The sequence below is a fragment of the Bos indicus x Bos taurus genome, chromosome 14 (assembly GCF_003369695.1).
Source record: "Bos indicus x Bos taurus breed Angus x Brahman F1 hybrid chromosome 14, Bos_hybrid_MaternalHap_v2.0, whole genome shotgun sequence".
Lineage (NCBI taxonomy): Eukaryota > Metazoa > Chordata > Mammalia > Artiodactyla > Bovidae > Bos > Bos indicus x Bos taurus.
Window position 1 is genome coordinate 11,155,953 of NC_040089.1, and position 18,784 is coordinate 11,174,736.

Here is an 18,784-nt window from a genome sequence, read left to right on the forward strand (position 1 = left end):
TTAGGTCTAACCGGTCTATTGTATCGTTTAAAGTTTGTGTTTCCTTGTTAATTTTCTGTTTAGTTGATCTATCCATAGGTGTGAGTGGGGTATTAAAGTCTCCCACTATTATTGTGTTATTGTTAATTTCTCCTTTCATACTTGTTAGCATTTGTCTTACATACTGCGGTGCTCCCGTGTTGGGTGCATATATATTTATAGAGTTTTTTCTGCGTATATGCCCATCTTCGATTGATCCTTTTTCATTGCCCACTTCCCACAATATACTATGAATTCAATTACCTAAATATTCATAGAATATGGGCACATTAATAGAAAGTGGAATATTTGATTCCACAATTATTCACTGAACACCTGGTATGTCATAGGCTCTGTGGCACGTCTCTCCATGACATGTGACACTGTCTTCATTTATGCTCTCATTACATTTTATCTGGATTAAGAGTATTATTTTGTGACTGACTGAGGCTATTTAAAGGGCTTAGACTAGATAAGTAAGGATTAGTTGACAAGAAAACCAATTAGACTAGGTCAGACTGTTCATTCTTTTATCATAAGTTGACATCTTTGATTTATAATTAGAACCACATTTGATTCTAATCTATTTATATGGGATCCATGCTGAGGAAAAAATATCACATAGATGATGAGTTAGAAAGTTAAGAGCCAGTTGCCTTACAGTGATTGGAATGAGACAGTTACTCAAGTATTTTCTACTAGTTACAAGCACCAAAACAGCCAAATGAATTGGTATAGATTTCCATCTATCCAGTTCTAAAACATCCATTATATTGATTGTAGTAGATCAATACTGGGGTCCTTCTTTCCTATTAACTGTGAAGGAAACATTCATATCTGTTCTCTCCTGGCCTACATTGTTGTCTAAAAATAGGGTAAGTGCTTAGGGACCTTATGTCAAAAGTAATAAAAGTGACTAGAAATAGCCCACTTTTGAGTATGATATAGTAATAGGTTGCCTCATTGTGAGTAACAAGACCCATTACCATATTCTGGTGGTGAGTGCATGACCAGGAGCAAGTCACTTAAGTTCTTTGAGGCTCAGTTTTTGTTGTTTTTAAATTGATATATAGTTGTTCACAATGTTGTGTTGGTTTCTGTTGTATAGCAAAGTGAATCAGCCACAAGCACACACATATCCCTTTTTACTCGTATTTTCTTCTAATTTAGGTCACTACAGAGCATTGAGTAGATTTCCCAGTGCTACACAGTAGATTCTTATTCAATTCAGTTCAGTAGCTCAGTCATGTCCTACTCTTTGCAACCCCAGGGACTACAGCACACCAGGCTTCCCTGTTCATCACAAGCTCCCAGAGCTTATTCAAACTCATGTCCATCAAGTCGGTGATGCCATCCAACCATCTCATCCTCTGTCATCCCCTTCTCCCACCTTCAATCTTGCTCAGCATCAGCGTCTTTTCAAATGAGTCAGTTTTTTGCATCAGGTGGCCAAAGTATTGGAGCTTCAGCTTCAGCATCAGTCCATCCAATGAATACTCAGGACTGATTTCCTTTAGGATGGACTGGCTGGATCTCCTTGCAGTCTAAGAGACTCTCAAGAGTCTTCTCCAACACCACAGTGCAAAAGCATCAATTCTTCGGTGCTCAGCTTTCTTTATGGTCCAGTTCTCACATCCATACATGACTACTTAAAAAACCATAGCTTTAACTAGATGGACCTTTGTCAGTAAAATAATGTCTCTGCTTTTTAACATGTTGTCTAGGTTTGTCATAAGATTCTCTTTAGTGATCTCTTTTATACATAGTAGTGTATGCATGTCAATCCCAATCTCCCAATCCGTCCTGGCCCCCTTTCCTGCTTTGGTATCAATGAATTTGTTTTTTACATTGGTGTCTCCTTTTCTGTTTTGTAAATAAGATAATCTATTGAGCCTCAGTTCTGCCCTCTATAAGCTGAGGTTAACTGCCTGACATCTTTACAATATAATTCCTAGTAGCATATAAAATATATGTGAAAACATTTAAAGATTGTAAGCATTTTACATGAAAAGTTGATTATGTCTTTTCTGAGGATTCTATTTAAGTGTGTAAGTTCAAGCCTCTGGTTACTTAACCTCTAAAATGATGTTTCCTCACTTTGCTTAATGGGAATAATAGTACCCCAGAAATCTGCAATGAGGTATAAATGTGATGCTCAATAATTGTTAATCCCTCAATATTCTCTCCTTGTAAGATGTATCCTTATGAATGTGACTGATCAAAATATCAAATGCAAATTTTAGTACTGCTTCTATTTTATTAGCCCAGGTAATCTAAATTTAAATTTAAGCAAAGCAAGCATTATTTGAAGGAATTGTAATTCTGGTTATTTTATTGGCTCGTCAAGGTGTATCTAACTGAAGATGTCCTTAATGACTATTTTCCATTTGATGTTAGAGTTGATTGAGAGGTAGAAAAAATAATTAAGATGTAGAAAGCGAGCTGTCAGCTTTATTATTGATAGATCTACTGGCTTAGGTGCATGAGCAAATAACTTTGATATTCCACACATGAAATGGAATTATTCAGTCATAGATATAAGCAGACAATTTAAAGACTGTCCCACCTCTAGAAAACTCCTCAAGTAAATTTAGGGCACAGAGGGTGATACAAGGTATGTTTTTCCTTGTGGGCAGATGGCTTCCAATAAAAGAGAGATAAGATCAAGAATCTGAAACACATATAACCAATCATTTATCTCAAAATTTAATCTAGATTCAATACCTTACAGTAAAATATTCAATATCTTACAGTAAAAATCCCATCATATGTTTTTGTAGAAATTGATAAGATGATTTTAAAATATACAGAGAACACTGAAGGACTTAAAATCCCCCAGAAAACTTTGGATCAGAATAAAGTTCCATGTTTTTCCACCATATATATATATATGGTGGCACCAGACATACGGTGTGTGTGTGTATATATATATATATATATATATATTTATATATATATATACACACCATCCAAGAAAATGATCTTATGCATATCCCATTGTTTAATGTTGACAAAGAACAACAATCCAGAGTGGCATGTTAATGCCCTGGAAGACAACCACAGTGCATGTCCTTGGCACACTGAATCTTGAAAACTCTAATTAAGAAGCAACACAATAGAAGAAGGAAGTTCAGAAAGGGGATAATAATCCCTCAGTGTAATATGGGGCTTTATCGTCTTCTTCTTAAAGAGGCTGTAAAGATGTTGTTGTTTAGTCACCCAGCCATATTTGACTCTCTTTGCAACCCCATGGACTGCAGCATACCAGTCTCCTCTATCCATGAAATTTCCCAGGGAAGAATACTGGAGTGGGTTGCCATTTCCTTCTCCAGGGGATCTTCCTGACCCAGGGCTCAAACCTGCAGCTCCTGACGCATCTCCTGAATGGCAGGCAGATTCGTTACCACTAAACCATGGGGGAAGCACAATGTGAGGATGATAAGCCTGCATTACATCCCCAGTTGAGAAATCAGGAATCATGATCTCAGAGAGGTTTTCTCAAAGTCACAGAGTTAGTAAGCGGATAGACATCATATGTTCAAAATGGTAGTTTTGGGGTTTTCTCATTTTCTCTCTGCAGTAAATGGTGTGGAAAGGCATGCCTCTCTATCATGGCAGGATTACTCGTATTCGTTACAGTTAACTACTTAAATGAAAAAAATAACTCAGCATTTTCTTGTCTAGCTGTTTCCTGGACTAAGACACACTACCTCATGTTTTATTTCCTTATAGGTGGTGGGCCTTCAGATGTTGCAAGTGACTATCTAAATATATGAATATTATGAGGACAGTCAACACAGTTGGAATGTTCCATGACACAGACCCAGTAACCACTCTCCGTCAGGAATGTTCCACATTTACAATCTTACTGTCCTTTATTTCTGAGCATGTGTCATTTAAAAATAGATGCTCATTAAGTCTGTGAAGACTCACCCTTCAAGTATTAAGGTCTCAGATATTCTTGGCACATATTGTTTTGGCGATGTACACAAGAGAGATGCTTGTTCCAGGCAGGGCAGCCAGTGGACCATTCTGGAAGGCTGGTTGCCCCCAGTGAGTGATCTGAGAGAAGGGGATTGGTGTCAGGAGCCTGCAGATAGGATTTATGATCCCAGGGAAATTGCGGTGCCTGCTGAAAGCCTTCAGAAGAGGAGCCAGTGCGGAGAGGTCGTTTTCACTTCTCATGCTCACTTGAGCCTGGTAAATTTGGAGACGCGTGTTGCTAACTCTATTTTAAAGACAAGGAAACTGAACACCAGTGATATTACAGAGCTTACCCAGTCTCACAGAGATATCAGTGGCAGAGTTGGCATTTGAACCCATGTCTGCCTTAAGCTGAAGACAATGTCCTTCGTGGCTCCAACCCATGGCCTCCCCACTGTTGATGAATGCCGTGACCTCAGCAGTGTCCTGGGTATCAGTGCTCTGAATAGCATCATCAGTGTGAAGTGAAAAAAAAAACAACAACAACAACAAAAAAAACTGGATCAGTATCCAGGCATCTTTCATCTTGGTGTCTCAGGCAACATGTCTTCAAAGAAAACAGCCTTGAGAAGGAAGGAAACAGATGAGGCCCTGTCTCTGCTGCTAACTGTGATCTTGGGAAAGAAAGTCACTCCATGTCTCTGAGCTTTGATCATTTCATCTTCTGACATGGATCTCTTGACATCACAAGGCTATTGTGAGTACTAAATAGAGTCTCAGATGTGGAGGGATGGTAAAAACATGGGATATGCTTGATTCATTCAGGACCATGACTCACAATAACTCAGAAAAATCGGGGGGTGGTGATGATCATTTCTCTGATCCCCACTCTGTGCTTTGTTCCCACTCTGTGATCACACTTCCTGCCCCATGGCTACCACATGGCTAGTGCTTTTAACCATACCCCCACTTGATACATTGGAGTACAGGTAATCCAGCTTCCAGTGTCAGAAGCTGACAGAGTAATTCTAGGATGTTAATAATTGACAACCCAAACCTCACCAGTGCTTGTACATTGAATTCTTCTAAAACAGGGATTCGTAATCTGAAGTCCCATTCATTCACAGGCTTCAGGGAGCCAATAAAGCATCTACAGTTGCACGAACAATTGTATATGTCCATATGTGACTTTTTCTGGGTAGTGGCTTGAGTTTCTGTCAGATACTTAAAAGTCTCAGTGAACCCAAATAGTTAAACATTTGTTCTAGCGTATATAGTTTCATGACCATGTGACAGTCACCTAAGTTAGAATCTCCATCACCTTCAGCTCTTGCTGCTCTGTCATAAGCAGTATCCAGTGTATCACTGAGTCCTACCTTGTGAATTCTCCAAAAGTGTAATTTTCCTCCAAGCTTACTTTAATCATTGAGACTTTCATCATCTGTCATCAGGACTACTGAAATATTTGAAATGGTCTTCCTGCCTCTACTCTTGGTACCTCTGAGTGATCTTCTGCAGTCTTGTCACATGGACCTTCCCAAAACACACATATAACCTGCTGCTGCTGCTGCTGCTAAGTCGCTTCAGTCGTGTCCGACTCTGTGCGACCCCATAGATGGCAGCCCACCAGGCTCCCCTGTCCCTGGAGTTTTCCAGGCAAGAATATTGGAGTGGGTTGCCATTTCCTTCTCCAATTCATGAAAGTGAAAAGTGAAAGTGAAGTTGCTCAGTCGTGTCTGACTCTTCACGACCCCATGGACTGTAGCCTACCAGGCTCCTCCATCCATGGGATTCTCCAGGCAAGAGTACTGGAGTGGGGTGCCATTGCCTTGTCCGAACCTGATGCTACTCTGCTTCTACTGGCTTCCTAACATCTGCAAGCCAACCTTCTTCATATTTCATGGCCTTCAAGACCCCTGACTGCCTGGTTCTAGTCTAGCATTTAAGTTGTGTGTGTGTGTGTGTGTGTGTGTGTGTGTGTGTTCAGTTCTGTCCAACTCTTTGTGACCCCATGGATGGTTGCAGAGAGACTCTGCCAGGCTCTTTTGTCCATGGAATTTTTCAGGCAAGAATAGTGGAGTGGGATGCCATTTCCTCCTCTAGGGGATCTTCCTGACCCAGGGATAGAATCAGTGTCTCTTGCATCTCCTGAACTGGCATGAGGATTCTTTACCAGGATATATCTCCCAACTACCTTTTACGAACTCTATGAACTCTATAACAGGTGATTCCACACTGTTATATAGGATTGGCAAGAAAGTTCATTCGGGTTTCCCTATAACATTTTACAGAAAAACCTGAATGAGCTTTTTGGCCAATCCCAATATGATTTTGCTCTTTCCTCTGTCTGGAATACCCTTTACCTTATACAGTTAGCAAAGTACTTCTCAGTCTTCAGGGCCCAGTATTACAATGTCATGTCCATCATGAAGTCTTCTTATCTCCTGCTGGAAGAGTGAGTCATTCCTTCCTTCATATTCCAAATCTCATCTCTTACATGGTTGTTTCTACCAAATTATATTTCCTTAATTCTGTAGATTTCTCCTTCCCCTACCATATTCTGACCTTCACATTGTCAGAGGTGACCAGGATGAGCAAAGCTGGTCTTTGGTAATAAACAGTTCACAGTGTTACAGTTTCTAAGTAAAAGTTTGTTGAATAAAAAAATCAATAGTCTCAGAATTAATGTTGAAGAAGTAGGCAAACTGAAGACAACAGGAAGTGGGACCTGGGGTCAGTTTTTACTACACTTGACAAATCACATGTCACACTGGTTACTGCTTTGATTTGTAAAATTGGAGCAGAATGTCCATAATTGTGTATTGAAAATGATTGGGTCAGTGCATAGAGGCCTGTATATTGGAAAGGGTATTGAATTAGGAGTTAGGAACCTTTGATCTTAGTATCAGCCTGCTATCAACTTCTTATCTGGCTTTGGCCAAATTTTTTTGTGTGTGTCTAAGGGTCTCAGTGTTCTTAACAATATAATACTGAGCCAGAATGTCTCTCAGATCACTTCTAGCACTGAAATTTTATGATCCTAAGAAAATAAGCTATAACCCTACACTCTGGCCTGGTTTCCTGTGTTTCCCAAAGAGAAATGGAGATATGAAAACTACCACACCTCAGTGAAAAATATATCTTTTAATTTGAGGATCTTCTCAGGTGACTCAGTGGTAAGAATCTGCTTGCCATGCAGGAGACCCAGGTTTGGTCTTTGGGTCGAGAAGATCCCCCTGGAGAAGGAAATGGCTACCCACTCCAGCATTCTTGCCTGGGAAATCCCACGGACAGTGGAACTTGGAGGGCTACAGTCCATGGGGTTGCAATGAGTCGGACACAACTTAGTGACTAAACAGCAGCAGCAGGAGGCAGTGGGGGGGAACATCTTGGTGGGGTTGGTCTGGGGTACTGTCAGTTCAGTTCAGTGGCTCAGTCGTGTCTGACTCTTTGCTGCCCCATGGACTGCAGCATGCCAGGCTTCCCTGTCCATCACCAACTCCTGGAGCTTGCTCAAACTCATGTCCATTGAGTCGGTGATGTCATCCAATCATCCTATCCTCTGTCATCCCCTTCTCCTCTTGCCTTTAATCCTTCCCAGCATCAGGGTCTTTCCCAATGAGTCAGTTCTTCACATCAGGTGGGCAAAGTATTGGAGTTTCAGCATCAGTCTTTCCAATGAATGTTAGGACTGATTTCCTTTAGGATTAATTGATTTGATCTCCTTGCAGTCCAAGGACTGCACCACAAGTCCAACACCACAAGATATCTCAATTGTGTGAAACCCTGACATTAGTGTCTAATTTCCCACAAAAGCTTTTATGAGTCTCTTTTGAGTCAAAGATCCCCTGTAAGACCATCTAGAATTATGACTCAGGCTTGGTAAATTAATAGGAGGGTCAAGAGGACCAAGAACTATGGCAGGAATCAAGATCTTAAATCTGGACCACACTCCAAATCTGGCTGGGGTCCTTGGAACATATAAGCATGAATCACAGGTCCTCTTAAAGAGACTGGGTGGGGTGAAATAGTAATATTTATCTATGTGTTCCAGGATATTTCTTTCATGATGATAAAAATTCTAGTATTAATGGGTTAGTAGAATCCCATGGACAGAGGAGCCTGGCAGGGCTGTAGTCCATGGGGTCATAAAGAGTGGGACCTGATTGAGGGACTGACACTTTGACTTTCACAAAAGGATACTAGACCTATTTCAACTGTGTCAGCTCTCTTTGGGTGATCATGTAATCTCTGAATCTTTGACACAGCCTTGAAGAGCCAACAAAGGAACAAACAGAAAATCTCTTAGGTGGCGCAAATGCATATTAACACTTTTGTTTTAAAATAATTTGGTTTATTTTTGGCTGTGCTGGGTCTTCATTGCTGCCTGGGCTTTTCTCTAGTCACGGTATGTGGCCTTCTCATTGCGGTGGATACTCTGGTTGTGGAGGTCTGGCTCTGGGGTGTGCAAGCGTCAGTGGCTGTGGCTCCCGGGCTCCAGAGCATAGTCTTGGTAGTTGAGGCACAGGGGCTTAGTTGCTCCACAGCATGTGGGATCTTGCTGGATCAGGGATTGAACCTGTGTCTCCTGCATTGGCTGGTGGATTTTTTACCACTGAGCCGCCCAGGAAGCACTACTGATGGTATTTTAAAAAGTAGTTTGGTGTGCAGAAGCTTTTAAGGTTAATTAGGTCCCATTTGTTTATTTTTGTTTTTATTTCCAATATTCTGGGAGGTGGGTCATAGAGGAAAAATGGGCCAAAGAACTAAATAGACATTTCTCCAAAGAAGACATACAGATGGCTAACAAACACATGAAAAGATGCTCAACATCACTCATTATCAGAGAAATGCAAATCAAAACCACTATGAGGTACCATTTCACACCAGTCAGAATGGCTGCGATCCAAAAGTCTACAAGCAATAAATGCTGGAGAGGGTGTGGAGAAAAGGGAACCCTCTTACACTGTTGGTGGGAATGCAAACTAGTACAGCCACTATGGAGAACGGTGTGGAGATTCCTTAAAAAACTGGAAATAGAACTGCCTTATGATCCAGCAATCCCACTGCTGGGCATACACACTGAGGAAACCAGAAGGGAAAGAGACACGTGTACCCCAATGTTCATCGCAGCACTGTTTATAATAGCCAGGACATGGAAGCAACCTAGATGTCCATCAGCAGATGAATGGCTAAGAAAGATGTGGTACATATACACAATGGAGTATTACTCAGCCATTAAAAAGAATACATTTGAAGCAGTTCTAATGAGGTGGATGAAACTGGAGCCTATTATACAGAGTGAAGTAAGCCAGAAGGAAAAACATAAATACAGTATACTAACGCATATATATGGAATTTAGAAAGATGGTAACAATAACCCTGTGTACGAGACAGCAAAAGAGACACTGATGTATAGAACAGTCTTATGGACTCTGTGGGAGAGGGAGAGGGTGGGAAGATTTGGGAGAATGGCATTGAAACATGTATAATATCATGTATGAAATGAGTTGCCAGTCCAGGTTTGGTGCACGATACTGGATGCTTGGGGCTAGTGCACTGGGGCGACCCAGAGGGAGGGTATGGGGAGGGAGGAGGGAGGAGGGTTCAGGATGGGGAACACATGTATACCTGTGGTGGATTCATTTTGATATTTGGCAAAACTAATACAATTTTGTAAAGTTAAAAAAAAAAAAGTAGTTTGATCTTTTAAACAGAATATAAATACTTAAAATGAGCTTGTCAGAGCTGTATTGTAATTCCAGCTTTGACACTTATTAATTGGTCATTTTAGCCAAGTCACCTGCCCTCAGTGGGCTTCCAATTTCCCTGCATTGTGAAAGTCAAAATAATAATTTGAACCTTATTGTGAAAGGTAAAAAAAAAAACAAGTACCAAACACAGGGCTTGACGTATGGAAAGTTATCAATGAATATGTAAACGAGCTGTAAAAACAGTAGTAGAGGATTAAAAAAATGAGTCTTTATTGCATAAAAGAAGTAAGCCTCAACCTCATCTTCATATATATTAATCTAACTACTTTAGGTCATAACCATTGTTGCATGAGGTAATGAGATTCGGAAGGACACAGTTTCCATGGAAAATTCCACAGTCCTAATAACTTCAAAATTTTACAACTTAAAATATGAAACCAGTTGGAATGGATGGAAAGTTCCTCAGAAATCTAGTATCTCTCTTTTTTTTTTTCCTTTTTGAATTTATTTACTTTAAACAAAGCACTAACTCTGTGCTGGAAATACTATTTCTGTCTCTCTCTATTTGAAGCATGATATGCTTTAGGAACTTTTTTGAATTTTAGTAGCTTTTTAATGTACAATTTTTTCTTTGATCTATTGTTTGTGGTGTCTAAAATGCTCATTTAATTCTGCCTGCCATGTATTATTATTTAAATGTTTCATGCTTTTATCTAATCATTTTGTTGTCTAATATTTCTTGAATAGTACAGAGTACTCTAAAGGGAAAAAAAGGTGAACTGTGAATGGATTGGCTATATCCTGGAGAAATATAAACATACACACTCTTCTGGGTTTCCCAGGTGATGCAGTGGTAAAGACTCCTCCTGTCAATGCAGGAGACACAGGAGATGCAAGTTCAATCCCTGGCTTGGGAAGATCCCCCAGAGAAGGAAATGGCAATCCACACCAGTATCCTTGCTTGGAAAATCCCGTGGACAGGGGAGCCTGGTGGGCTTGCCGTCCATTGGGTCTCAAAGAGTTGGATACAACTTAGTGCCTGAACATGTACACACACAGACTTCTATGTGCAACAAACAAAATATTTAAATGCAATTTCAGGATTTAATAGCTCTGAAGCCATTCATGCACTTAAAGACCACTGCTAAGAATTCCGTTCTAGATGATGACTTTTGTCTAGAAATTCACACTTCCCCATCCTCCACACTCTGCTTTGAAGCCCACCTAAAATGAAATGTGATCTTCCAAATCTATGTAAAAAGGGCACTTGTTTTTTACTTATCAGTCAATGTCAACATTATCTACACATATTCCCTGCTATTAATTTGAGAGACATTAATTTTGGGCCCAATACTAATGAATAATTTCTTTAGTAAAGGAGGGAAATATTCAAAGTTTGAAATGACCATGATTTTAGAGGTGTTTTGTTTTTTTCACAAATTCTCGTATTATTAATAATAACAACAGTAATAATTTGTGTAGTGGGTTTCAGTTTTCAGAGCTTTTGTCTCTGATTTATTCCACTCTCAACAACCTTATGAGGTGGTAAGAGTGGACATTTGTTGATTTATGACTGTCCAGCATCCATTAATTTGAGGGACCTAAGTAGCCCCCACTTTGTACAATTTCAGTGGGACTATTAATCAATGTCCGCTGCCCTCCTAATAGAGGACTGGAGGCCCCTGGAGGCGGTGTGTTCTCTTCCCTTGAGATTCTTTCTCTCACTATTTCAAAGCAGCCAATGGATTTGTAATCTACACTTAGTCGATTAGAGTCTTTCTCCCTCAAGTTTGCATGTTGTATCAAGTGACTCACAGCAGGAGTTGGGGGTGGGGAATGGTCCGGCTCTCATTTCAGGTGTGCGCTCTGCTGAGTTGGTAGGATGCTCTTGTTACCTTGATCCTATACTGATTTTCATTCCGATTTTTGCCTCATTCCTGAGGCTGGATACAAGCCTATCAATTTACTGTGTGACATCTTTGACAACATTCCAATACATTCCCTTTTTAAGTTTACTAGATTTAGCCTGAGCTGCCACCAGGAAAGAACTGAAACAATGGAGAAAACACAGCAGATTAAAAAAAAAATCTCCATATTACATACAAGAATGTAGAGTTGCAATTAAATCGTAGAAAGTGAAGCCAGACCTTTAAGATTTTAAGACTATGTCTTAATTTAAGACTCATACTGTTCTACAATTTTTCTTGCACTTTTGGTAGCTCCTTGGTTTTTTGTTTGTTTGCTTATATGTGTGTATATATATGTGTGTGTATATACACATATATGTCTGTATATACACATTTATGTGTATATATGTATATATTATGTGTATATACATATATTATGTGTACACATTTATGTGTATCTATGTGTATGTATTTATGTGTATGCATATATATATACACACACATATATGTGTATATATATGTGTGTGTGTGTCTGTGTATGTCTGTAGGTGTTCTCAGTTGCTTCAGTCATGCCCAACTCTTTGAAACCCAGAGGAGCCTGCCAGACTCCTCTGTCCATAGGATTCTCCAGGCAAGCATACTAGAGTGGGTTGCCATGCCCTCCTCCAGGGGAACTTTTGTATATGTACATGTACACACACACACACACACACACACGGGCTTCCCAGGTGGTTCAGACAGTAAAGAATCTGCCTGCCAATGCAGGAGACCAAAGTTTGACCCCTGGGTCGGGAAGATTCTCTGGAGGGAGGGCATGGCAACCCACTCCAGTATTCTTTGTTTTTTAAATAATTTATTAATTTTTTAATTGAAGGATAATTGCTTTACAGAATTTTGTTGTTTTCTGTCAAAACCTCAGCATAAATCAGCCATAGGTATACATATGTCCTCTCCCTTTGGAAACTCCTTCCTATCTCCCTCCCCATCCCACCCCTCTAGGTTGATATAGAGCCCCTGTTTGAGTTTTCTCAGCCATGCAGCAAATTCCTGTTGGCTATCTGTTTTACATATGGTAATGTAAGTTTGCATGTCGCTCTTTTCGTACATCTCACCATCTCCTCCCCTCTTGCCATGTCCATAAGTCTGTTCTCTATGTTTTTCCATTGCTCCCTGTTAATAAATTCTTCAGTACCATTTTTCTAGATTCTGTATGTATGCACTAGAATATGATACTTATGTTCCTCTTTCTGACTTACTTCACTTTGTACAACAGGCTCTAGATTCATCCAACTCATTAGAACTGACTCAAAGGTCTTCCTTTTTATGGCTGAGTGGGAAATAGATGGGAAAACAGTGGAAACAGTGTCAGACTTTATTTTTGGGGGCTCCAAAATCACTGCAGATGGTGACTGCAGCCATGAAATTAAAAGACGCTTACTCCTTGGAAGGAAAGTTATGACCAACCTAGATAGCATATTCAAAAGCAGAGACGTTACTTTGCCAACAAAGGTCCATCTAGTCAAGGCTATGGTTTTTCCTGTGGTCATGTATGGATATGAGAGTTGGGCTGTGAAGAAGGCTGAGCGCTGAAGAATTGATGCTTTTGAACTGTGGTGTTGGAGAAGACTCTTGAGAGTCCCTTGGACTGCAAGGAGATCAGCCCTGGGATTTCTTTGGAAGGAATGATGCTAAAGCTGAAACTCCAGTACTTTGGCCACCTTATGCGAAGAGTTGACTCATTGGAAAAGACTCTGATGCTGGGAGGGATTGGGGGCAGGAGGAGAAGGGGACGACAGAGGATGAGATGGCTGGATGGCATCACTGACTCGATGGACGTGAGTCTGAGTGAACTCCGGGAGTTGATGATGGACAGGGAGGCCTGGTGTGCTGCGATTCATGGGGTCGCAAAGAGTCAGACACGACTAAGCGACTGAATTGAACTGAATATTCCATTGTGTATATAGACCACAACTTCTTTATCCATCATCTGTAAATGGGCATCTAGGTTGCTTCCATGTGCTAGCTATTGTAAATAGTGCTTCATTGAACAATGGGATACATATGTCTTTTTCAATATTGGTTTCCTCAGGATATATGCCTAGGAGTGGGATTGCTGGGTCATATGGTCATTTTATTCCTGTTTTTTAAGGAATCTCCATACTGTCTTCCATGGTGGCTGTATCAATTTACATTCCTACCAACAGTGCAAGAGCATTCCCTTTTCTCCACACCCTCTCCAGCATTTATTGTTTGTATACTTTTTGATGATGGCCACTCTGACTGGTGTGAAGTGATATCTCATTGTAGTTTTTTTTTTAAATTTCATTTTATTTTTAAACTTTACATAATTGTATTAGTTTTGCCAAATATCAAAATGAATCCGCCACAGGTATACATGTGTTCCCCATCCTGAACCCTCCTCCCTCCTCCCTCCCCATACCATCCCTCTGGGTTGTCCCAGTGCACTAGCCCCAGGCATCCAGTATCATGCATTGAACCTGGACTGGCAACTTGTTTCATATATGATATTTTACATGTTTCAATGCCATTCTCCCAAATCTTCCCACCCTCTCCCTCTCCCACAGAGTCCATAAGACTGTTCTATACATCAGTGTCTCTTTTGCTGTCTCGTACACAGGGTTATTGTTACCATCTTTCTAAATTCCATATATATGCGTTAGTATACTGTATTGGTGTTTTTCTTTCTGGCTTACTTCACTCTGTATAATAGGCTCCAGTTTCATCCACCTGATTAGAACTGATTCAAATGTATTCTTTTTAATGGCTGAGTAATACTCCATTGTGTATATGTACCATAGCTTTCTTATCCATTCATCTGCTGATGGACATCTAGGTTGCTTCCATGTCCTGGCTATTATAAACAGTGCTGCGATGAACATTGGGGTACACGTGTCTCTTTCCCTTCTGGTTTCCTTGACAAAATTCAACATCCATTTATGATAAAAACTCTCTAGAAAGCAGGAACAGAAGGAACACACCTCAACATAATAAAAGCTATATATGACAAACCCACAGCAAACATTATCCTCAATGGTGAAAAATTGAAAGCATTTCCTCTAAAGACAGGAACAAGACAAGGGTGCCCACTTTCACCATTACTATTCAACATAGTTTTGGAAGTTTTGGCCACAGCAATCAGAGCAGAAAAAGAAATAAAAGGAATCCAAATTGGAAAAGAAGAAGTAAAACTCTCACTGTTTGCAGATGACCTGATCCTCTACATAGAAAACCCTAAAGACTCCACCAGAAAATTACTAGAACTAATCAATGCTATAGTAAAGTTGCAGGATATAAAATCAACACACAGAAATCCCTTGCATTCCTATACACTAATAATGAGAAAACAGAAAGAGAAATTAAGGAAACAATTCCACTCATTGTAGTTTTGATTTGCATTTCTCTAATAATGAGTGATGTTGAGCATCTTTCCATGTGTTTGTTAGCCATATGTATGTCTTCTTTGGAGAAATGTCTGTTTAGGTCTTTTCCTCACTTTTTTATTGGGGTGTTTGTTTTTCTGGTATTGACTTGTATGAACTGTTTGTATATTTTGGAAATTAATCCTTTGTTGTTTCATTTGCTATTATATTCTCCCATTCTGAGGGTTGTCTTTTCACCTTGCTTATAGTTTCCTTTACTGTGTAAAAGCTTTTAAGTTTAGTCAGGTCCCACTTGTTTACTTTTGTTTTTATTTCCATTATTCTAGGAGGTGGGTCATAGGGGATATTGCTTTGATTTACATTATCAAGTGTTCTACCTATGTTTTCCTCTAAGAGTTTTATAGTTGCTGGTGTTATATTTATGTCTTTAATCCATTTTGAGTTTATCTTTATGTATGGTGTTAGAAAGTGTTCTAATTTCATTCTTTTACATGTAGCTGTCCAGTTTGCCCAGCAACATTTATTGAAGAGGCTGTCTTTGCCCCATTGTATATTCTTGCCTCTTTTGTCAAAGATAAGATACCCATAGGCATGGGATTATTTCTGGTCTTTCTATCTTGTTCCGTTGGTCTATATTTCTATTTTTGTGCCAGTACCATACTGTCTTGATGACTGTAGCTTTGTAGTATAGTCTAAAGTCAGGAAGGTTGATTCCTCCAGTTCCATTCTTCTTTCTCAAGACTGCTTTGGCTATTAATGGTTTTTTGTGTATCCATGTGAATTGTGAAATTTTTTTATTCTACTTCTGTGAAAAATGCCATTGGTAATTTGACACTCCAATATCTTGCCTGAAGATCCCCATGGACAGAGGAACCAGGAGGGCTATATTCCATGGGGCTGCAAAGAGTCAGGCACAACTGAACAACTAATATACATCAGTTCAGTTCAGTCACTCAGTCGTGTCTAACTCTTTGTGACCTCATGGACTTCAGCATGCCAGGCCTCCCTGTCCATCACCAACTCCAGGAGCTTACTCAAACTCATGTCCATTGAGTTGGTGATGCCATTGAACCATCTCATCCTCTGTCATCCCCTTCCCCTCCCACCTTCAATCTTTCTCAGCATCAGGGTCTTTTCCAATGAGTCAGTTCTTTGCATCAGGTGGCCAAAGTAATGAAGTTTCAGCTTCAGCATCAGTCCCTCCAATGAATATTCAGGACTTATTTCCTTTAGGATGGACTGGTTGGATCTCCTTGCAGTCCAAGGGACTCTCAAGAGTCTTCTCCAACACCACAGTTCAAAAGCACCAATTCTTTGGTGCTCAGCTTTCTTCACAGTCCAACTCTCACATCCATACATGACTACTGAAAAAACCATAGCTTTGACTAGATGCACCTTTGTTGGCAAAATAATGTCTCTGCTTTTTAGGTTGGTCATAGCTTTTCTTCCAAGGAGTAAGCATCTTTTAATTTCATGGCTGCAGTCACCATCTACAGTGATTTTGGTGCCCCCCAAAATAAAGTCTGTCACTGTTTCTATTGTTTCCTCATCCAATATTTGCCATGAAGTGATGGGACCAGATGCCATGATCTTAGTTTTCTGAAAGTTTAATTTTATACCAACTTTTTCACTCTCTTCTTTCACTTTCATCAAGAGGCTCTTTAGTTCTTCTTCACTTTCTGCCATAATGGTGGTGTCATCTGTGTATCTGAGGTTATTGATATTTCTCCCAGCAATCTTGATTCCAGCTTGTGCTTCATCCAGCTTGACATTTTGCATGATCTTGTACTCTGCATATAATTTAAATAAGCAGGGTGACAATGTATACCCTTCATGTATTCCTTTCACAATTTGGAACCAGTCTGTTGTTCCATGTCCAGTTCTAACTGTTGCTTCTTGACCTGCATACAGATTTCTCAGGAGGCAGGTAAGGTTGTCTGGCATTCCCATCTCTTGAAGAATTTTCATAGTTTGTTGTGATCCACATAGTCAGAGACTTTGGCATAATCAATAAAGCAGATGTAGATGTTTTTATGGAACTCTCTTGCTTTTCTGATGATCCAATGGATGCTGGCAATTTGATCTCTGGTTCCTCTGCCTTTTCTAAAACCAGCTTGAACATCTGGAAGTTCACAGTTTACATACTGTTGAAGCCTGGCTTGGAGAATTTTGAGCATTACTTTGCTAGTGTGTGAGATGAGCATTTGTGCGATAGTTTGAATATTCTTTGGCATTGCCTTTCTTTGGGATTGGAATGAAAACTGACCTTTTCCAGTCCTGTAGCCACTGCTGAGTTTTCCAAATTTGCTGACATATTGAGTGCAGCACTTTCACAGCATCTTCCAGGATTTGAAATAGCTCAACTGGAATTCCATCACCTCCACTAGCTTTGTTTGTAGTGTTGCTTCCTAAGGCCCACTTGACTTTTCATTCTAGGATGTCTGACTCTAGGTGAGTGATCACAGCATTGTGGTTATCTGGGTCATGAAGATTTTTTTCTTATAGTTTTTCTGTACAAAACACACATATACATACATACATATATATATACACACACACACAGATACATATAGCACACATATAACACACACATATGTATATATATATACACACACACATGGGCTTCCTGGGTGGCTCAGTGGGAAAGAATCCACTTGCCAATGCAGGAGACTTGAGTTTAATCCCTGGGTTGGGAAGATCCCCTGTAGAAGGAAATGGCAACCCTCTCCAGTATTCTTCCAGGGAAGTCTCTTGGACAATAGAGCCTGGCAGGCTGCAGTCCATGAGGTCTCAAAGAGTCAGACATGACTTAGTGACTAAAACAACAGCAAAAATATAAACACATACTCAAAAATCATATATATATATACGTATGTGTGCATTTATGTGTGTGTGTATATATAATACATGTGTGTGTGTGTGTGTGTATAATTGTTTGAGTGTTCCTGGTGTGAAAGCAAGGACTGAATATAATTCTACCTTGAACTTTGTATTAGTGAAAGTTAACTTCAGCTGAATTAACAGAAAAATCCAAAATAAGAATATTTAAAAACAAGACCAAAGAAAGATCAGGAAGCAATAGTTAGAACTGGACATGGAACAACAGACTTGTTCCAAATAGGAAAAGGAGTACGTCAAGGCTGTATATTGTCACCCTGCTTATTTAACTTCTATGCAGAGTACATTATGAGAAACGCTGGGCTGGAAGAAGCACAAGCTGGAATCAAGATTGCTGGGAGAAATATCAATAACCTCAGATATGCAGATGACACCACCCTTATGGCAGAAAGTGAAGAAGAACTAAAAAGCCTCTTGATGAAAGTGAAAGTGGAGAGTGAAAAAGTTGGCTTAAAGCTCAACATTCAGAAAACGAAGATCATGGCATCTGGTCCCATCGCTTCATGGGAAATAGATGGGGAAACAGTGGAAACTGTGTCAGACTTTATTTTTTGGGGCTCCAAAATCACTGCAGATGGTGACTGCAGCCATGAAATTAAAAGACACTTGTTACTTGGAAGAAAAGTTATGACCAACCTAGATAGCATATTCAAAAGCAGAGACATTACATTGCCTACACAGGTCCGTCTAGTCAAGGCTATGGTTTTTCCAGTGGTCATGTACGGATGTGAGAGTTGGACTGTGAAGAAAGCTGAGTGCTGAAGAATTGATGCTTTTGAACTGTGGTGTTGGAGAAGACTCTTGAGAGTCCCTTGGGTTGCAAGGAGATCCAACCAGTCCATTCTGAAGGAAATCAGCCCTGGGATTTCTTTGGAAGGAATGATGCTAAAGAAGAAACTCTAGTACTTTGGCCAGCTCATGC